Source organism: Solanum stenotomum, chromosome 5, assembly GCF_019186545.1.
Source record: "Solanum stenotomum isolate F172 chromosome 5, ASM1918654v1, whole genome shotgun sequence".
In the NCBI taxonomy this organism is placed as follows: Eukaryota; Viridiplantae; Streptophyta; class Magnoliopsida; order Solanales; family Solanaceae; genus Solanum; species Solanum stenotomum.
In genome coordinates this window covers 27,435,926-27,460,230 of record NC_064286.1, presented here as the reverse complement: position 1 = coordinate 27,460,230, position 24,305 = coordinate 27,435,926, and positions in this window count along the sequence as shown.

Genomic DNA, 24,305 nt, shown 5'->3' with positions numbered 1-24,305 from the left:
TTAATCATAAAGAGCTAGTATCATATTTTGTGAGTAGTATTAAGCACCGATATGGGGAGCGTTCAGAGAACCCACAGCCCCCATAAACCATGTGGTCATCATGGATAGAAAAGGGTCATACTTTTTAGATGAATCATTTTCACATAGACTAGTGGATCCACTTAGTAGTTCAGGTCTTATACTTGTGGCAAGGTATATGATGCACTGGCAGCGTGAGGAAGATCGTTGTATCATCACTATAGCTCTTAAGTAATGGTTGTCGGTTAGAGAAACTCCCACATAAGTTATTTGTATTCTTATATACACATTTATTTGTATTTTTACATACATTTCAGAGTTTTAATGTATCTTTGCATACGCCCAGAGTTGACATCATGTTTTAAACAACTTTTCTTTATATTGCACTTGTTTTAAAATTGCTTTATATTGAAATGAGTTCAGTTATGTTGAGTTGAGTTGAGCTAGGTAAGTTCTTTAGTTTCTTTTCAAGGTTAATTTGTGTTTAGCATTCCAACTCGCATACTTGTACATTCAATGTACTGATGCCAGTTGGCCTGCATCATAATATGATGCAGATACAGGTAACTAGGATTTGCATCCGGTGCATTGTTGATCCATAGCAGTTCAGAGTCTGTTGGTGAACCTCTTTGCATTCTAGAGGACTCATTTTCATTGCTTTCAGTTTTAGTATTAGTTCATTAGGATGTCATGGGCATGTCCCGACATCAATCTCAGTTGTTTAGAGGCTTCATTGGCAAAATGATAGTCAATTAGTTAATTCAGTCATCATTAGTTTTCATTTCATATGTTAAAGACTTGAGTTTGCCTTAATGGCCAGTTGAATGTTCCTTTATAACATTCTAGTTACTTTATAAATGTGTATGTGATAAGTTAAGTCTTCCGCTGAGTTAGTAAGCCAGACCAAGGGTTCGCTAGAGGCCAAGCAGTGGTCTTCGAGTGCCAGCCACGTCTAGGGTGTAGGCTCGGGGGATGACACTCTCCTCCATGGCTATTCATCATAATAGGAACATGGGGAATCACCTCTTGTTCAATTCCAAGGAGTATGGAAAATCACCTCATATCCTTATCATATGGAGATCAAGGGTCGTCGCCTCTAGCCTCATCATTTACATAGTTTTTTAGTCTGGATTCATTTTAGGTGAGCAATCCGTTCAACCTAGAAACATTCATGTGAGTAAACCTTTCACATTCATACAATCATGCTCGGCAGTTAATTGTAGGAAGTATCCCTTCCATAATACACCATCAACAATCAACAATTCATAATCTAGGTTTCACTCTAAAAGCACTACATCTCATGATAATCATCTATGCTTTACTCTAAATCAATTAACATCATATTTATCATATATGCATCAGTCTCAAGCAATTCTATTCATAATTAATCAATCCTATAAGTAGATATCTAAACCCATAAAGTTTCCTTTTAAAACATCAAACCCAATTTCATCAATTATTGGTTAGAAACATGGAATAGGCATGTGTACATGTAATTTCATCCTAAGAACATGAAATACTACTAATTCAATCATAAACAATCATAATACACTCAATTGGATCAGCATTCATCATAACCCACAACATTGGAAGAAACCTAACTAGCATTGGGGATTCAGACTTCACAATTGGGGAATTCCAGCATACTCGTTGGGAAAAAGGGCCTTATGGATAAAAAGTCGTAATACTATAGGCCTAAAGCTCACAAAATCTTGAAGATTGAGAGACTTGACCTTGATCTAGCTTCAATCTCTTCCTTCTTCTTCCACCTTCTAGAGAGAGTATTAGAGAGAGAGTTTGGGTTTTCCATTGGGAATTGAGAGAATGACTTAATTGGGTGAATTTGAGGGTATACAATAATTAAATAGGTTGTATAGGTTTAGGCAAAACAACACCACTTTAATTTCATTAAAACCGGAAAAGACCCATAAGCCCCTAAAATAGCTGCAAGCCGAGGACCCACGGACTCCTCACCGACAGACCATCATCGGGACAACGAACCGTCCTGCACGTCCATCTTTTGGTGGTTAGAGACTTGCATTTTTGGCCTTGGACCTACAGACACTCGACTATGGACCGTGGTCTGACCGACGGTCCGTTGGTCAGGCCGTGGTCCTGAGGTGTGAAATCTTGTTGGGTGGCCAACTACGGACCCCATCCTACGACCCATGGGTCAGTCCACGGGTCGTGAGTGGCCTAACGTGGATGACACGTGCAGTTCACTAAAAGCTTCTATTTTACTCTTTTCTATCGGTGGTGTTACATATTAGAACAAAACAGACAATCTTTTGTACCTAGAGCATAACATTAATTTCTTTTAGGACTTGGGAGAATAGAACTGCACTCGAACTAATTAGGAAAAAAAGCACACAACAAAAAACAACATATAGATTACAATTTCCTAATGAAGATAAAATTGGAGTTTCTAATATTTATGTGATAAATATAAATGATACATTGTTTGACGATCAAATCCAGAATTTTAGCTCCATACATTTGATGAAGGAAACAAAAAATATTTTGAGTAAATTGTCAAGATTTTTTTTAATCTCGTCACTTAATGATATAGAAGATGTTATTTACTCTTCTCGTTAGCCAATCGAAACTTGTTCAAGAATCTATATTGAACACTCCTTTATATTTTTTAAAGTGTCGAAGCTTGAATAATGTTTTATTTATTTCATAATCATAATGTCCGGACGATCTCGGGAAACTCTATCCATATCTAAGAAAGATATTCAATAGATTATTAATCGAAGTTACTTTAAATATCTCTTTAAGAATCTTATTTAGCAGAAAACACTTTCGATTTTACCAATAATTATTGATAGACACACATACATACATACATACATACATACCTCTACTTCATTTTAATACTCTGTGATTTGGGCATTTTGAGATGAAACTTTCAACTTTTAAGGTGATGTTTAATTTTTTTGTTGTTCATTTCATGTGTTATTTCTCTTTATTTTAAGAGAAATTCTACCAAAAAAACTTTGTTAATTCACATGTATGTTTGCTTACACATTCTTTTAATAAAAAAATTATAGCCACCATTATTTTTTCTTGGTTTACTAAATTTGTTTCTTTTGCTGGTGTTACAACTCTAATCCCATACAAGACTATCAAGAATGTGTAATTGCTTATTAAGTAGGGAGTCGATCATGAATATATATATGTCTTAAAAATCCACATGAAAACCAAACTAAATAAAATAAATGTTTTCTTATCAAACACCTACTTAATAACAAATGACATATTCTTTCGTCTTGTATGTAATCAGAGTTGTCACACCAGCCAATGAAACAAATTTAACAACTCAAGATAAATTAATAGTGACTATAATTTCTTTTTAAAACAAAATGTTTAAGAGAACATCCTTTTGAATTATCGATGTTATTTTGTTGGTAGAATTTAACTTAAAATAAAGATAAATAACACATATAAACTGAACAAAAAAATAGACATCACCTTAAAAGTTAAATTTTAATCTTAAAATGGCCACATCAAAGTGTATTCTAATGAAATATTTTCTCTTGAGGTATATATACTTATATACAATTTCACTTAAAATAAAGATAAAGAGCACACATAAAATGAGAAATAAAATGGTAGACATCACACATGAATTTACTAATAATTATTATTCCAATTTATAGAGTATTAGATAATTAAGATGCTTAATGAGATATATAAAGTTATTTAGATTAGTACTCTATTGAATATATATTTCAAAATGGAAGAAACTAGTTACATAGCTTGTCCAAACTTGTTCAGACAATATGTTCATAAAAAAAATAAAGTACTGTTCAAAACGTAAAATGAAGGATTTTATGTAACGTCAGAGTATTTAATCAGCAGTTGCCATGATAAAAATTTCCACTGAAATTGATCAGCAGTTGCCATGATAAAAATTTCCATTGGAATTGATCAGCAGTTTCCATTAAATATTCCTAAGTGTTCACTTTAATATGTTTTAACTTCACTAGCATTCATATATATCACCTTTTTGCTTTCTAAATATAGATTCTTTTTTACCAGTAGGATATACTAATATTATTAAATATGGTTATAGGAAAGGTAATGTACTACATCTTATAAAGGAAAAACAATTATTTTATTGTGTGTATAGAATCTAAATACTTGTTCTAGTATCGTAACGACAGTCTTGCCGTAATTAGTAATGTTGCTGCCATGTGAAGAGGAGGTCAGAAGTTTAGGTGGTGAAAAAACCTCTTATTGAAATTCCCTTCTCCGGAATGCACGCGTACAACACTTAGTGCACTAGACTTATTATGCCTAAGGAATTTCAGTCCTTACGAAAATCCACGATATGCTAACACATTTTTCATGACTTTCCAAGAAGAAAATTGATATTGTACCAATGGATTTTACTATACTTAACGGTCATGACAAAAAAACGCGGGTCGTGATTGGACCTACTAAGACCCACAAGTTGGTAAGTCTAATCTTTTGCCCACACCTAATAATAACAACCGTAGGGAGTAGAAGAATTAGAAAGAAACAAAATAATGCATCACAAGAAAAAAAAAGAAAATAAGGAAACTATATGTATATATATATTAACTCTCGAATGAGGAAAAAGTACAGGAGACTACCAAAAACCTAGTGGATGCCATTTCAAAGCCCCTATAAAAGTGCGTACAAACTCAACATAAGAGACAAATACACAAGTGGTCTTGAAATACAGAGGACAAGACGAAAAGTATATATTGAAGGAGATGAGTGAACTCGAATCACCAATAAGCTCACCCTCTATGATATGTACGGTGCAAAACAATATCTAGCTTAACGTGGAACTTTCTCAAAATATTTTTTGTCTGAGAAATTTCTTCACAGATCTTTTTGTGTCCTTAAAAATCGAATATTCCTTTCGGTATGCGTCAAAAACAAGAGAAATTTCCCTTTCATTATTCAAGACAATACATATATATTGCATATCTTTCAATAACCTGAAGAATTTGCACCACTCAAAATGAACACGTGTTCTCTTCCCTATTAATATTAGTCTTTCTCTTCTTCTTTGTATTTTTAGGGAAGTTTTGACGTCTTAGGTGTTGTGGAACTTGTTCCTTGGATATTCAATAAATGTATCTAGGACCATTATTCTACAAAAGTTTAGATGTATGGTGTACGAATTCTAAATGCTATTATCTGATACACTAAAATTTGAGCTAATTAAACATGGTGACATCTTGAAAAGTCTATTAAAAAAGCACTGTCCTGACAAAGAAGATCTAGGACTATATTTCTTTGCAAGTGAGAGAGAAAATTTAGTTTCTCGCTAATATATCTACCCAAAAAAGTGTAATGGTTTAAAGGTAGAATTCACCCTTGCCCAAGAATGTTTTTACTAAAACTGATTTGCCTTTCCCATCATATGTAGGTCTGAGATATATATTTTATCTTGGTCATATTTATATACTTAAAAGCCAAGTGAAACCAATAATTTTGCTCAATTCAAGCATGAAATCCATTATGTTTGTACTTGTTTAGTCTAGTTTGTGTTATTTTAGCTAACCAAGGTGATCATATATATATAGGATGGAATGCCATTGGAAATGACTACGGAATGGAATAAATGAAATTGCGACGAGGCTGACGTCTAGGGGCAAGGAATTCCCCACTTTTAGTTATCACTATTTAAGCTTACGCATAGTATATTTATTCAGTAATCTCTTAGTATGCTTATGATACGCTAGCTCAGGGTTAATTTGGGGTCACTCGTGATCCTAAGTCCCGTGTTAACGTTCAGGGGGTAGCCTCAAGACGTGACATTATGTCACGACACAGGGGTACCCCCCTAGATGTAACATGGCATATAGAACCCCGAAGGACTCCATACAAGCCACTTAGATCTCCTAACATAAGAAATTGTACAACAATAGTATAACAATAGTACAAGTCCAAAACATTTTTATAAAAGCAAAGCAGAAGTCTAATACACTTGTCTTATCATAGCCATCTAATATAAAAATATGAAATTAGGCCTAGCCCATACATCATTTCCAAACGAGAAATACGTGAAAAAAACTAAAACAATGAAAGTCCATCCTCTAAGCATGAGGACTCACCAAAGCTCGGAAATATCTCAAGTCAACCTCTAGCCAAGAAACTGATTACCTTGACTGTCGGACCCTACATTTGGGGAAATGTTGGCAAGAGTATGTGTTAGTACAAAAAATGTACCAAGTATAATAGCCATGCATAAAACATTTAAATCATTCTAAAAAAGGAACATTTTCATACGTATGCAATGATCAAGCTAAAATATGTATTTTGAGAGTTATAAACCATAATTCATAAAACCATGATCAATACAAGTGAACAACATTTTCTAAACCTTTTAACTAATATACAATACTTCTTCAAGTAAACTTAGTTCATTATTAATGTGGGGAATTAGCCTTAACCCACATAGAGACCATGTGAGCTATAACATGATCCCTAGTGTCTACCACATCGAAAAGGGTTGTCCTACTTGCCAAGGTATAACTACGAACTCCTAGCTTAAGAAGATCTATTAGCTAATCAACCTATGGGGGTACATAGTTAAGGGATAAGGAGATTGATACTAGAAACCCAACTTCTACTAATGGGAGAGCTTCCATCTCAAGAGATTGCTTCTAGAAACCCGACCTCTACTATGGGGGAGCTTCCATCTCACTTTCAATATCCACTCAGTGCTAAGCATAAATCTTACGGAATAGTTATTTTGTCTTGACTTATCTCGTAAGTTATGGAAGGTGCCCTTCGACAACCAATCCAAGCTAATTCACTAGGATAGCTCTTACTCTTTGATTCAATGAGGTGAGAAAGTCTTTCAACCTAAGAATAATTTATATGTGAGAAAACCTTTCACATCATGATAATACGTGTATATCAGAATATCCTTTCACAACACAACATCATCATTGGTACTTTATTCTCAAACCACCCTTAAAACATTTGCATAGATTTCATAAGAAAATACATAAGTCCATAATTCACCTCATGAGGTCAAAACCCACTTTCAATAATCAACTCTTAGAAAACATGGGTTAGATATGGATTTCATCATAAATTCATGTAAAACTAGTAATACATGCTCAATTTCATAAAACCCTTCCTTGAAGATCAAAATCCCACAATATATAGTTCAAAACATGAAAACACCGGGATTATATGGGTTCATGGGGAAATCATAATAAAATCATTGCAATTCATCAATTCAAGCTTAGAATATCACAGTTCAATCATTTAAATCAATAATGAAACGAACCCATGCTAATTGAAACAAAACCCTAACTAAATTGGGGAATTCTACCTTTTGATATAGAAGAGGAATCCATGGATGAAATCTCTCAAACCTTGAATCCAAATGCTAGACTTCAATAGAAAAATTTGAACCATAGTTTGAAGCCCTAGGTTAAATATTCTTCTTCTTCTTGATGTTCTGTAGAGAGAACTATTTGGGAGGAGATTTGGTTTTCTTTTATGAATTTCGAAGAATGAATTAAATGTCAGTGAATTTTGGGGTAAAAAAACCTATAGGGTTTTTAAACATAGGCAAAATGACTTTGTATAGGAACTAATTACATAGGAAAAGACCCAACTACCTCTGAATTAACTGCCAGTCGTCACTGACATAACAACCGACGGACCGTGGTCTGACCCATTGCCAGTCCTGATAGACCGTCGATGGCAGTTAGAGACTTTTGGTTGACCTACGGACCCCTCAACCATGGACCGTGGACCCACCTACGGTCCATATGTCCAGTCGTGGTTCCTGCCCTTGACAAGTTTTGAGTGGAAAATCCACAGACCCACCAAGGGTCTGTGGTCCAACCCACGAGCCGTGGTTGGCCGGCATGGATGGCACCTAGATCTGCTAAAATATGATATGGTGCCCTCTTTCAGACTTAGGGTGTTACACTTTAAGTGTTAAGTTGCTTTATGGACACCGAATGCGAGCTCACCATTTGATCTAGAGAAAAGACATCATTTTTTATCTCCTTGAGTACCTTATCCATTCCTTCAACCTTGTTAAGTATGCGGGCTAGCATATCCTCGGTCTAATAGCTTTCGGGGTTACCGTTTGGTTGCATCACCTTTGGACGTCCATAACGATCATTATCACAATCTCCGTCTCTCCAAATTGCACCACTATCACACCTGTCTCAATCCTGATCTCTCCAACCACCATCCCGATAGTTGTTCCAACCTTTATTTCACCCTACCTTGGATAGCTCGAACGAGAACCCCCTACTTTTTTTGACAAGAATTGTACCTCTTTGTTTTACATGGCCTCAAACTGTTCATTATCCGGGCCCATGCCATTACTCGCACCAACGGCATTCACAGCTTTATAACCACCCCCATGACATGTTTTGTCAGAAAGACCATTCACAACAAAAGACACTAAGAAGGCAATTCTACTACAACAAAATTAGTTATAACACCTCATAAATTAGTAGGTTAAACTATAACCTAAACGTGACAGTTAACGTCAAGGGTTAAGGCCAAGGGCTAAGGACATTGGGTGAGGGCCATGGCCAGGGGGCCAAGGCGACCTAAAACTTGCCTAGCCACTGCCCACCATGACCACGAAGGTCTTCACGACCCATGGTGGCCACAACAATCCTTGGAGCCACCCGTGGTAGGTAAGACAGTAGCTTGGTGAAATTGCCCAATCAAAGGCTTCCCTTCACGAGCCACTTCACGTCTCGTAGTGAAGACTACAGACAATGGGAAGGCTCGTGGGGTTGCCTTAGCCTCGTGGGGGATTTTCATGATGGGGGAGGCTACTGGTCAAGGGACCATGGAACAACCACGGGCCGTGGTGCCCTTGACAAATCATGAAGGAGGACGTGGTACCTGGGAAGGGGCTGCCTAGTTAGGGTCTTTTTGGTAATTTCCAAATTAATTAGTTAATTTATAGGGTCATGTTATATGGTTTTTTTTCACATATATAAATGATTTTGAAGTCATAAATCACCCCATTTACTTTATTATTTCCAAAAACCCGAAATAGTTCATCTTTCTCACAATATTTCTCTCTCTAAAACTCAAAGAAGAAGATGAGTGGAATTGGAGCTAGGGTTGGACGAATTCAAGGTTTCTTCCTATAATTTATTGGAGATTCTTAATAAAGGTATTGTAGCTCTTCATCTCTGGATAGTCTTCACCCATAGAGTCCCTTCAAAACTAGATTCCAAAGCTTTCAAGTTCCCCTAAAGTTAGGGTTTCAATCTAAGTCATGGCTTCTCTTTAAAAACCTTTTCAATGGTTGATTTATGATGGATTATGATTAAATTGATGAATTAATGTTGATTTATGATAAAAAAAAAAACCCCATGAACCCATGAATACCACAAAATATTTAATTGTGAAATTATGATGTAGGTTGATTGATTATGGAAGTATGTTAATTAATTACATCTACATTGACTGAGTTATTGGATCATGATATTCCCCTTATGTAATGTAGTATTCTAGATGTTTGGGTTGAGATTGATTCATGTCCTTGAAGGGTAAATTATGAAGATTGATATATAATCATGATGCTTATGTATATGCTTTGTGATTTCAGTGAAAGTAATGTGATCATGACTACAATGCACATGTGATATTATTGAAAGGTTATTCTCAATTGTACACTTGTAAATGATGATTATATATATAAATTGTTTCTTCAATGTAATTTTATACCTTGAATTGGTAGGCTTAGGGCATACTCTTCTTGTGTAACTAAAGTGTCTTGACTTAATGAACATTGAATCGATAGACCTAATGGTGGTAGCCCTTTCATATAATGGATAATGAACCTTGAATCGGTAGACCCATTGGTGGTAGCCCTTTCATAAATAATTAATGAAGTATTATAAGGCTATGTCTTGAACCGGTAGACCTAATGGTAGTAGCCCTTCATGATGAGTCTATGAACTACTAATGTAATGATGACCCTTGAATCGGTAGACCTAATGGTGGTGGCCCTTTCATGTGTGTAATGTACTTAAGGTCAGTAGACCTAATGGTGGTGGCCCTTTCATATGTGTAATGTACTTAAGGTCGATAGACCTAATTGTGGTAGCCCTCTCAAGTTTAATAATGTTAATGAAAATGAACTACTCTACGAGAATGTAAGCTTAGCACTTAGTGGATATCGTAAGATGGATACTCTCCCCCCATGTTAGGCCGTATTTCGATAAACATATTCCTTATCCCAAAACTATGTGCCAACATAAGCTATTAGATAGTGGATCCACATAATCTAAAATGTTACCGGTCCTACCTTAGGCAAGTAGATCAACCCTTTACGGTGTGCGACAATCACTAGATTCAATGGTTTACTCACATGGTCTATGTCGGTTAATGCTTATTTCCATCATGTAAGTTACGTGTTATGGTTACTCAAGAGGTTCTATGAAGTGTGGATGGTAGTATGGGATTCCATTCATGAATTGCATGAGTAGGCTTTGAGAGGGCTATGTTGTGTTGCTCTAATGTCTTAATGTCTAATGAAAAGAATGTGCTCATAATTATGCTAATGAGAATGTTGACTTAAAGGCTTAATGTATTGATGAATGCTTAACTTGGAAATGATATTATGAGTTATTTTCCTTGTCATGACTTATTGAATATAAATGTTTCTTGTCTATGGTGGCGTCAAAGGGGTACTTAGTATGAGTGGTTTTATGGGATGCCATTTACACATTGCACAAGTATAACTTAGGGTTCCCTAAGATGATGGTTCTACTATGTTGAAATGATATATATGTTGAATATGCTTATGTCTTATGTTTTGGTACTAAAAATGCATAATGTTTCTTAAAGTTGACAAATGCATGGTTTCCAAATAAAATGTCCTTTTTAGCATGTTTTTTCCATGGCTATCATACTTAGTAAATTTTTGTGTACTAACCTATATTTTTTCGCTTTTACTACAAAGTGTAGGTTCCGGATCTTAAGGTGACTTCTATTGTTCAATGCTTGGATCGGCTATTCTCCAAGCTAGTTGGTGAGTCCTCATCGTTCGGGGACGGTAATTGTCATTTCTAGTTTCCCTTATGTCATTTTACGTTTCGGACTATATTGAAGGGTCGTGACCCTATCTTTGATTCTTAAATTGTATTAGATGGCCACGTGAAAAAATGTTTAGGCTTTTGCTATTTTTAAATAATGTTTCGATTGGATGGACAAAAGCTTTAAATATTGTACCATTTTCTTATGTCTTATGTTATGAATGCTATGAGGATTGTATGAGGCTCTTCGGAGTCTTGTACGTCGTGTTACGTCCGGGGTATAGTTTTGGGTCATGACAATCATGGTATCAGAGCACAAGATGTTGGGATGGACTTTAGGATCGATATCTCACAAGCTATGTCTAGTAGAGTCTTGTTCATGAGTATAAAGGGCTACACATTTATGAATGAGAGGCAATACGACGTTAGGTAACTACTCTTCTTTCATTACTATTTAAGTCGTGCCTTAGAGTTTTAACTCTATGATGTCCTTTTCCTTACCCTTATCTTGTGTCTATAGGATATGAATACAAGAAGGGCGAAAGCAAAAATGATGGAAGATGAGATTGTGAATGAGGGAGTTCCTCCACAAGATGTCCAATGTCCTCAAGTTCGTCAAGGCAACCAAGTTCTTATTGATTCTCCGGCCATGTCGAATGAGGAAGTTAGGTCGGCTCTTTTAATGATGGCTCAAGCTGTAACTACTCAAGCCCAAGCTATGATGGCTCAAGCCAATAGGGCTGTTGAGACACATGTTAACCTTAATGTGAGCACTATGGCTTCTATGCTGAGGGTGTTTGTGATGATGAATCCTCTGGTATTTCCTGGTTCCAGGGTGGGAGAGGATCCCCAAGAATTTGTGGATGAGGTGTATAAGGTAGTTGATGCTATAGGGGTAACTTTGGTAGAAAAAGTGGAGATAGCCGCTTACCAATTGAAGGATATTGCCCAAGATTGGTTCACTCAATGGAAGAGCAATAGGCCGGTAGGAGCGGGTCCCATAGATTGGGAGGTGTTTAAGAAAGCCATCCTTGATAGGTTCCTTTCCCATGAAAAGAAGGAAGTGAAGGTGGAAGAATTTATCAACCTTAGGCAAGATAGCATTAATGTTCAAGAGTGTTCTTTGAAATTTACCCTATTGTCTAAGTATGCTCCATCTTTGGTGTCGAATCCTAGGGATGTGATGAGTAGATTTGTGATGGGTTTGTCCGACCTAGTCGAGGAAGAATGCTGCACGAAAATGCTCCATGATGACATGAACATCTCTAGGCTTATTGTTTATGCTTAACAAATTGAGGAGTCCAAGCTTAATAAAAAGAATAGGGAGATTAATAGAGCTAGGTCCGATGAGCAAGGTCAACCAAGGTTCAAAAGGAGATCTTCCAACACTCCTAAGGTTAACCAAGATAAATGTAGTGGACCTCCATTTCCTAAATCTACTTGCACCAATTGTGGGAAGAAGCGTCATGGGAAGTGCCTAGCCGGTACAAATCGGTGGTATGGTTGTGAAAAGAGTGATCATCATGTGAAAGATTTCCCTACACTCTCGGCAAAGGTGAGAGATGCCAATTAATCTTCTCCTAGTATCCCGGATCCTTATACTCCAAAGCATGGTCATTTCTATGCACTTTGGGTTAGAGATGGCGAAGGAGCCCTTCCAGATGAAAACACCGGTAAATTGATAATTCCTTGTGGTTGTGAATGTGTTATTGACTTCCCTATGTTATTTTAATGTTAGCCTTAGTATGGGTTTACTCCTAAGGGGGAGATGGTATGTTTGAATAGTAAGTTTGTTCAGAGTTTCGATATCCTTGTCACTTTCTTCTATTCCTATTCAAGCTTGAGACCAAGAGTTCCTTGTAGCTTGTTTTATGTTATGGAGTCATGTGTTTCCATGGTATCCTTATGTTATGCATGTTCTTGATGAAATTATTGTTAATGAGAAAAAAAAAGAGTTTTTATGATTTTCATTCCACATGTTGATGTGCATTTCATATGAGTTTCCTATATGCTTCATGAGATGAATTGTTGAACATGCTTAAATGTGCTTTTGAGAATACTTCTATAATTTACTTCATGATGTTATGATGAGTATGATTTTAGTTGGAGAAGGTAATTTCTTAAATGATATGAGAAATGTTGAAGTTTTTGTGCATAATGGGTTGTTACATGTAGTTCGTACTTCCTTGTGTTGCATTGAGTATGTTAAGAAGGAGTTGATGTTTCCTCCTAGTATTTACGCATTATTCTTTATGTGTCATGCATGATAGGTTGCTAGTCATGAGTCCTTAATTCCGTAAGTGTTTAAAGTATCATTCGAGGATGAATGTTCCCAAGGGGGAGATAATGTAACACCTCGGAAATTAGTAGATTAAACTTGAGCCTAAATGTGAGGGTTAACGTCAAGGATTAAGGGCAAGGGCAATGGATTATTGGTGAAGGCCATGGCTAGGGGGCCAAGGTTGCCTAAAACATGCCTAGCCACCTCCCACCATGACCATGAGATTCTTCACGACCCGTGGTGGCCACCACGAGCCGTGGTGCCACCCTTGGTAGGTGAGGCAGTGGCTTGGTGAAACTAGCAAAGAAAAGGCTTCCCTTTACGAGGCACTTCACGACTCGTGGTAAAGACCACAGACCATGGGAAGGCTTGTGGTGTTGCCTTATCCTCGTGGGGGTTGTCATGATGGGGGAGTCTACTGGTCAAGGGGCCACGGGCCATGGTGCCCTTAATAGATCGTGAAGCAGGTTGTGGTGCCCAGGGAAGGCGCTTCCTAGTTAGGGTCTTTTTGGTAATTTCCAAATTAATTAGTTAATTTATGGGGTCGAGTTATATTTTTTTATTTCACATATATAAATGATTTAAATTCATAAACCACCACATTTACTTCATTATTCCCAAAAACCCAAAATAGTTCATCTTTCTCACAATATTTCTCTCTCTAAAACTCAAAGAAGAAGAAGAAGAGTGGAATTCTAGCTAGGGTTTGACGAATTCAAGGTTTCTTCCTCAAATTTCTTGGAGATTCTTAATCAAGGTATGGTAGTTCTTCATCCATGGGTAGTCTTCACCCATAGAGTCCCTTCAAACTAGATTTCAAGTTCCCCAAAAGTTAGGGTTTCAATCTAAGTTATGGGTTCTCTTTCAAAACGTTTTCATTGGTTTATTTATGAGGGATTATGATTGAATTGATTAATTAATTTTGATTTATGATTAAAAAATAAACCCATGAACCCATGAATCCCCAAAAATAGTAAATTGTGAAATTATGATGTGGGTTGATTGATTATAGAAGTATGTTAAGTGATTATGTCTACATTGAATAAGATATTGAATCATCATATTCCCCTTATCTAATGTAGTATTCTTGATGTTTGGGTTGACATTGATCCATGGCTTTCAAGGTAAAATTATTAATAGTGATGGATAATCATGATGCTTATGTATATGCTTTGTGATTTTAATGAAAGTAATGTGATCATGACTACAATGCACTTGTGATATTATTGAAAGGTTACTCTCAATTGTACACTTGTAAATGATGATGATATATGTGAAATGTTTCTGTAATGTAATGTTATGCTTTGAATTGGTAGGCTTAGGGCATCCTCTTCTTGTGTAACTAAAGTGTCTTGACTTAATGAACATTGAATAGATAGACCTAATGGTGGTAGCCCTTTCATGTAATGGATAATGAACCTTGAATTGGTAGACCTAATGGTAGTAATCCTTTCATAACTGATTAATGAAATATTCTAAGGCTATGTGTTGAGCCGGTAGATCTAATGGTGGTAGCCCTTCTTCATGAGTCTATGAACTTCTAATGTAATGATGAATCTTGAATCGGTAGACCTAATGGTGGTGGCCCTTTCATGTGTGTAATGTACTTAAGGTCAGTAGACCTAATGATGGTGGCCCTTTCATGTGTGTAATGTACTTAAGGTCGACAGACCTAATGGTGGTAGCCCTCTCAAGTTTAATAATGTTAATGAAAATGAACTACTCTACAGGAATGTAAGTTTAACACTGAGTGGATATGGTAAGATGGATACTCTCCCCCCATGTTAGGCCGCGTTTCGATGAACATATTCCTTATCCCAAAACTATGTGCCAACATAAGTTATTAGATAGTGGATCCACATAATCTAAAATGTTACTGGTCCTACCTTAGGCAAGTAGACCAACCCTTTACGGTGTGGGACAGACATTGTATTCCATGGTTTGCTCACATGGTGTATGTCATTTAATGCTTATTCCCATCATATGAGTTACTTGCTATGGTTACTCAAGAGGTTCTATGAAGTATGAGTGGTAGTATGTGATCTCATTCATGCATTGCACCAGTAGGCTAAAAGAGGGCTATGTTGTGTTTCTCTAATCTCTTAATTTCTAATGAAAATAATTTTCTCATAATGATGCTAATGAGAATGTTTACTTAAAGGCTTAATGTCTGGGTGAATGCTTAACTTGGAAATGTTATTATGAGTTACTTTCCTTGTCATGACTTAGTGAATATGATTGTTCCTTGTGTATGGTGGGCTCAAAGGGGAACTTAGTATGAGTGGTATTATGGGATGCCATTTATATATTGCACATGTATAACTCAAGGTTGCCTAAGATGATGGTTATATTATGCTATGATATATATGTTGAATATGCTTATGTCTTATGTTTTCTTACTAACATAATGATTCTTAAAGTTGACAAATGCACGGTTTCCAACCAAAATGTCCTTGTTAGCATGATTTTTCCATGGCTATCATACTTAGTACATTTTTGTGTGCTAACCCATATTTCTTCTATTTTTCAACAAAACATAGGTTAAGGATCTTAAGGTGACTTCTAGTGTTCAAAGCTTGGATAGTCTATTCTCCAAATCTTGTTGGTGAGCTCTCATGCTTTGAGGACGACAATTGTCATTTCTAGTTTCCTTTATGTCATTTTACGTTTCGGACTATGTTGAAGGACTGTGACCCTATCTTTGATTCTAAAGTTGCATTAGATGGCCATGTGACACAATGTTTAGACTTCCACTATTTTTAACTAATGTTTCGATTGTATGGATAAAAGCTTTAAATTATGTATCATTTTATTATGTCTTATATTATGAAAGCTATGAGGCTTTTATGAGGCTCTTCGGAGTCTTGTACGTCGTGTTACGTCTAGGGTATAGGCTCTGGTCGTGACATTAGTTCACAAAAATACTTGAACAAAAGAATTTTAAACAACACTCCCCGACAACGACGCCATTTTTTATAATGATCAACTACATCTTTTATATTTCAAAGTGTAGGCGGTCATTAAAAAGTATAAACCCCACGAAGAGTTGGGGTCACTCCCACAAGGAGTGATATGATAAAGAATTCGTGTATGAGGTGTATACGTGATCTAATCTCTTGTAGAAGTAACGAATTACGTAACATAAAGAAAATCAACGTGTTTTAGATATCAATATCGCGAGAATTTAATAACCAATTGTTAACAGAAACAACTAAAATGGAGATTGAACAAATATAGTAGGGCCTTAGGAATGTGTGAGTAATTGAACACTAATCTCGCTTAATCGGTAATTTATCAATTGCTTTAATTTGTTGAATCTCAATGGGAGGATAGGTTTTTATTATAATAGTTATCTCTCAATCAGCTATCATGTTTAAAGTGAGTTCTCTCGATGCTCAACAAGTTTCACAATACAAAACTACCCAATTCCTTAACTAAACCTACTTTCTAAGGCTAGGTTGTGATGATCTAAATCAATACAATTACCAATCAGTCATTCGACCCAATGCATCTTTCTCAAGTAGCCATCGAGAGCTAAGACTAGAACTAAATTTGCAACTTCAATTCATAGATTAAAACATGAATAAATGATTGAAACAATCTCAAAAAAATATTAAATATATCAATCAGCAATACCCATAAGCTGATTTATGTATTCCATTACATAATCGCACCCCTAAGGAAGTGGGATTAGCTAATCATAGCAAAAACCAAGAAATCATTACTGAAAAGATTATCCATCAGAATTGAAAAAATCTCCAAAGCTTAAATACTGAAATTAATGAGTACTATTTAAGTCATCGATATTGATCAAGACCGATACTCAAATTTGCAAAATAACAGCAACATTCAAACACAATCAATAGGTGGCACAATATTTTCAAACCGGTCGAAAAACCAATTTCATTTAAAATAGGGAGCCACAAGGTCAAATATCCATAAATTGGTGCCAAACCACAATATATAGACAAAACTAATATTCACAAGAGGTAGGAATGGAAAATACCTCACCCCACCACAAAAAAAAACAATTTGTCCTCAAATGCAATAAAGACATCCAAAAATATCAATAAAAGATTACAGAGAGGGAGGTAAAGAAAAGTCCTTTCTAAATAGTCACTCCATCTGTCGTGGCATCAGTGTGCGGTGTCAACTCAGATGCACTCAAACTACCAGGGTCCACCATAGACGTCTCGGTCAGCAATGTCTGAATCACTGAATGCACAATCGTCTACTCCATCTCCGAAAGGTCTCTGTAGATGCTCTCTTCTCGCACCTCAATCTGGTCATCCTCGGTCACTGCCTTCGACTAATCAACTGCCATGTCAGCCATAGGTACGTCTCTGGTGTTGGCCGAAGGGATCTCAGCATAGGCTGGTACATCTACATCATTCGATGCCTCTAGAAGTGAAGTGAAGTCTGTAGACTTCAAGTAGTTCATGTTCTTCTTAAAACTAGAAACATCGGCTCTCAAAGTCGTCACCTATGAAGACTTTCCTTGTCTGCTCTAGCACGTCTTAACTCTCGTTGTAAAAGTGTCAATAGAAGTCATGAGCGGGGTCAGTACAGCTAGAACAACACTCTCTATCATCCATGGACTACAACCTCTAATCGTGTAGCCCTGACATCAGTTAAATGGGATAGTTGCCCTATCTTCAGGATCATAGCATGAGAAATCCTACCGGGCGGGGCAGTGGCAAATGTGTCAGGAGCCTGGGAGAAAAAAATGGGAGAAGGTGTAGCTGAAGGCCTGGAGGCAGGAGTAGGGAAAGATACCGCTGCATGTTTCATCTCTAAATCAATCTCTGAGGATGTGTCCACCAGAGCCGCTCTCCTCCCGAGTGTACTCGACACTTATATATCGGATGTCAGTAGAGGATGAAAGAATGGCCTCAATATCTTGCGTCACGTCCTAAGGAACTCCAGCATGCCGGTACAGCTTCGTAATCAGCATAGGAAATGGTAGGGATGTCTGGTTCTGTTTGGCTCTCATTGCCATCTCCTTCTCTATAATGAGTCCCAGGTTAATGCTCCTCCTGGATATGATGACCCTATGCAGGCCGCACTAGGGTGGCGGAGGATGAACTCGTTCTGGGACGACATGATGGTGCTTCTGATTAAGACAAACCTGAATCGAGAAGCAACATTTAGGTCTTTCTTCTCGATGGGGAATCCTTCCTCGATCCACCTCGGGGTGGTATCAGAAATCAATGGTGCAAGACAGCCCTTTAATGCATCCAGAGACTGAGTAATAGGAAACCTCTCATATGCAACTGTAGTATGTAGAGACCTAAAAAGTACAATATTAATGTACTTGTTGCTGCACCCAACTTCCTTCCCCCGGACATTGACAGACTTTACTGGTCTGAATGCGCTGCCATTCTTCTTTCCCTTTGGTACCAAGTCACCATATGCTACGTATAACTCTCAGACCTATTTAGCAATATAGGGGCCTCGGGGCCTAGTGAACTGCTCAAAATAATGGTACTGGAGCGTGTCCATCAAGTTGTTGTATCTACCCACTAAACCCTCTGTGGATTGTAGCTTTTCCTCAAGAATAGTCCGTAACCCATTGAATTTTGATCTGTTAAGTACCTGGGAAGGAGGAACCACTGGTGGCACTAGAGCCACAGGAGGTGCCAGAGCTGGCACTACTGCAGGAAAAGTGGCAGCTAGAACTCTGGATGAATCTGCGCGAGACATAGCATGAATCTCCGCCCACCAGGACTATATTGGTTGGTGGTCATCCGGCTCAGAGAATGCAGCCTAGGAGCCCTTACTATTGGAGTTGTGCTTCAAAACCTCAATTGCGGGCCTCTTTCACTTACCCTCACCTCCCTATGGAGGCTCTGTCCTGCCCCTCTTGGGAGGATTTGGTCCCCCTTAATTTATCGCAATGCCCCATGCTCTTTTACGGGGTGGCATGTCAAAGCTGGTTCTAGCTATATCTGCAAAAATATCAAAAATAGTTAGGAAAAGCTCAAACAAAGTTGCAGAAAAGCAGTTGCAGACAGACTTACCGAACCGGTCGGCGAGTCACTGAATCACTTTGGCGAGCTAGATCGGGCTCACCAAAAGGATTGGCTCAAAATTTCCCTGCAAAAGTGATGCCGGCGATTGGAGGGGCATTTTGGGAAATCGTCGACAACATTCAGCGAGCAAGGACCAGCTCGCCAAAAATTACAGTGCATTTTTAAGGGTTAGGGGCACAGAAAGGACGATCAAGAAGAACAATCGGCGAGTCGCTGATTGCACACGGCGAACTCAGTCTACTCTCCGAAAGTTACAGAACCAAAACTCAATTTTATCATTAAATTATAAGTGATCTAGGGGGATTCGGCAAGCTCGACCCAGCTCGCCAAACTACATAACGTGCTTATTTTCTACCCTGACTTTCAAATTCAACCCTGCAACCGCCGAAAACAAAATTAAACCATGCACTCATTCAATTAGACCAAGACCCATACTACACATGCCCTCGAGATACTCAGACTTCTCTCAATTTGGCCAAATTTGTCCATTTGATGACTTTTGCCCTTAAGAATGACGTTAATTGCTCCATCATCGGGAAAAATATGTCAATTGGTACAAATACGAATTACTTGGACTTCACTCGACTAGACCCAACACAAAATTAGCACAACCCAACAATTTACATCACTCTTAAATACGAAAAATTTGGGAAATCAACAGTTCATCATTTCAGGTAAGATTATGAATTCAAAACAGGGAAATAAGCACACATTTATGAATCAGAGAGGCCCATCACACATCACTAAGATAAGATCAATTGTAAATGAGTAAAATTACTAAATATTAATTTGGGGTTCGGAAAGCCAACCTTTTATGCCGAATATACAAGTTGAAAGGCAAGGCGGCAAAGATATACAACTCCAAACACAAAATCAACGACTAATACGCGATAAAAAATACAAAACTACAGAAAAATATAGTCCGGGTATGAGTTTGGGAAGTTAAAAATTGAGGGAATGTGAAAGAGTTTGAAAGTTTAACCTTTTCACCTTCAAAACCGTCCAGTTCTTGACCTTTCTAGGACATTCAGATTGCTCGCCAAACCATTCGGCAACACGTCTAGTGGTTACTTACTTCGCCAAGTTTTACAGGACCTCCAGTTAATGTAGGGGTCCAAACGGCGGACAAAGTTGGGGTCACCTACCTGTTCGGCGCTCCGCCGAGTTGTCCATGGGCTCGCCAAGTTTTACAGACTCCAACCTTGAAATTTTTTGGAGTCTAATGGCGGTCCAAGTCGGGATCACCGACCTCTTCGGCGAATCACTGACTGGGCATTTATCTCGCCAATCTACTTTTTCAAATACATTTCACACTGTAACCTGTACAATTAACACACGATTATTTAAAAATAAAAAGCAAAATAATAAAAAAGACTTGGGTTGCCTTCCAAGCAGTGCCTTAGTTAACGTCATGGGACGACACAAGTGCCCATTCAAACATCATTTGTTGGGCTGGCCATAGTGTAACCAGGTTACCCCTCTTGTTGTCTCAGGGTTAAATGACATGAGATCTGACCCATTTGGGTCTCCAACAGCTTGATAGAGATGGAATGAGAAGTAACCGTCTGGCTAAGGGTCGACACATCTTCTTTGATTTCTTTCAAAATTTTATCAGACCCCTCAACCTTGTTGAGAATATGAAACAGCATATCCTTACATTGACCACCTTCCGAATCCTTTGCCTTTGGTCGCTCGTGGAGAGGAACATACCTACCTTTCTCCCCAACCTTCCAAGTGGGATTTCGATCCCTTCAATCTCTATCGCGATGCTTCCTGCCTTCATCCATGTTCTAACATATGTTACCACCCTGCCTCACGTAATTTGAACGATAGCAACCTCCTTGGTTGGCTAGAAAATTCACCTCATCATTGTAGACCGCTTAGAACTTGGCTTCTTCGGGATTCACACACCCAACATTCACGACATTGACCTCCTCATTGGTCATGTTTTGGTCTCTCTCTTGATCTTTCTCAAGCAGCTCCTTGGTCAATTTAATAGTGAGAGGGGAGATGTCACGACCCGGGAGCACCCCCTAGTCGTAACCGGCGTACTAGACCTCGAAGAGGTCTAATACAAGCCTCTTAGCATTCATTCATCGCATAGACACCAAAACTATAAGGAATTAAAAACTTTCTTCACACACGAAGATACTTTCAATAAATAGCAAGCGGAAGACTTTCTAGACTTTATACAATATGTCTCAAAACCATCTAATACTTGAATATAACATTGGGACTAAGCCCACTCAAAACCTAAGCAAATACTAGAGAGACATAAAAAGAACATGTTGGTTATTGCCCTCGAATCTATGAGGACTCACCAAGTCTTCATCTTCAACTCTTAAAAACCTATCAAGTAGCCATGACATATCACCATCTCCAAATCCCTACACTTTAGTCAAAAAGCGAAAGAAAGGGGTTAGCACAATTAAGTACTAAGTATGGAGACCATGCAAGAAAATATGCACAACGGACATTTACAAGAAATGTATGCTTTCATGTCCTTTGATAAAACCTTTCCTTTACAAGTATAAGAGACATAATACAAGTCAACATTAACATATTAGACCATAGCCAACCATACATATACTTAACATAAATCCATATACAACCCATGCTTAACTTTAGAAGGACACATGTCATTTCATTACCATAGGACCTCTACCTAATATAACCTTAAGACACACTTGAGTGAGACAAGAAGTGACCGCCCACACAATCCTCTTCAAGCACACTTAAGTGTTCCCCAAGATTACCTTAGATAAGGACTTTATAGGCAAAGTGCATAATCATACCCGATAGATAGCATATTAATGAGATGATATGTATAATGATGCTTACATAAAATAAATCATATTTAGTGGGGCATAGTACATGTGTGGTGAGTGACCATCAATATAGTATTTCCAAGGCCTACCACCCCCTTGGAGAGGCGAAAGAGGTACAAACCCCTCAATGTGGTTACCCGGGCCTACCACCCCCCGAGCTAGGGACCAAGGTACAAACCCCTCGATATGGTTATACGGGCCTACTACCCCCCGTACTAGGCAACCAAGGTACCAACCCCTCGATATGGTTATACGGGCCTACTACCCCCCGTACTAGGCAACCAAGGTACCAACCCCTCGATATGGTTATACGGGCCTACTACCCCCCGTACTAGGCAACCAAGGTACCAACCCCTCGATATGGTTATACGGGCCTACTACCCCCCGTACTAGGCTTGGTCGACTCACAACACTTATATAGAGAAAACAATATACATGTGTCCATTTCATCATCATTTCAGTAATTATATAACCATCCGATTCATAGGACGTACATTGGACCTTCCATTTCCTAAGAATTCTATAAATGGGCATTTTATCAAACACAAGGTGGGCTATTGTTCATGTAAATGAAATCTTGTATTTCAAGAATACTAAGTCCAACCAATTCCAAAATCCATATAAATCAGCCCACCAACAACATACATATATATCAACCTTCATAATTTGATCATGGAAGCATGAAAACCATAAACATCACATAATAATTCCATTTCATGATAATATGCAAAATAGACCATAATAGGATGTGTAGTAGTAATTCCATAATTCAAGAGTTCATAAATAATCATAAGGACCCATAAACTTGAAGTAGAAATAGAGGATAAATGGTTGGACTTGTGGAAAGGAAGGTTTCCACAATCAAACCCACATACCTCAACTTGTTCACGAGTATATCAACCTTAGAAATACAATTACATAACTTATTTAACTTCTATTAGCTCAGTAATGTTGACGTAAAATAGGATCATCATCATAAGTAAGCCTAGCATGTACAAATACAACTATGCTCCCAAAACAGTGAATCTGGCCAGCCTAGTACCTCATGTTGCATCTTAGATTTGAAAAGGAAAATGGCAGAACTAGACTTTATAACCTTCATGAAAGATGTAGATACATCTCTTAGGGTTGCAAACAAACAAGGATCACCGCAAAATATATTTTGTACAAAAAGATATAGTCAAGACACTAGCCGCTGGTCATGCAGGATTTCAATTCTCGGAATCTGGGCAGAACTTGCCCTATGTTGCGTCCCATATTTCGTATCCATAACAGTTAAATTAGAATTTTACATAAACATAAAAGTTGTAGGTATACGAGTTAGCTTTCCAAATCATATTTATTCACTGCAAACTAAGTTCTAGAGCAAGAGATATGCCTAAAATACCAAACACTATCCAGCTCAAAAACAGGTTTCGTCACTTACATCCGAAAGGAATGCCATATCCTATCGATTCATATTCAACAAAGCTTCTAATGTATCAAGAAGAGGCACCTAAGTCTACCAAGTCAAGACACACATCACATTATAAAGATCCTTCACATTCCATCATCATCACATATGAACAATAATAGAGGACACACTTTCAATCACAATACAATAACACTTTAAACAAGATCACCTTGAGATCACATGAACACCTTTATATTCACAACATGATTGCCTTTACTTCATTTGATTCTCATTCAAGTCCTTCACATCACATTCACATATATGATATCATGTCAACACTTCAATTCCTCATATAATGCCTCCAAGGCCATAAACACAATACATTCAATAAGTAAACACCTCCACCATAAGTGGATCACACATCAATCTATCACAATTCTATATCAATTCTACCTTAACAATGAAGTTAGGTCCACTTACCCTTTTTCCCAAGCCACAATCACCATTCCTCAACTCTCCAACAATTCACAATAGATAAGCATAGATAATAATAGAAGTCAACTATTCAACTCAATCCAAGCATACTTCCATCATCATTCAATCATAAATAATAAACCCACTTCATAAGCCAACTTTAGGAAACTTGCCAAGACATGGGTTCATGGAAATTTCTTTCTTAAAACCATCAATAGACACCATTAATAACGTAAATCATCAAAAAAAATC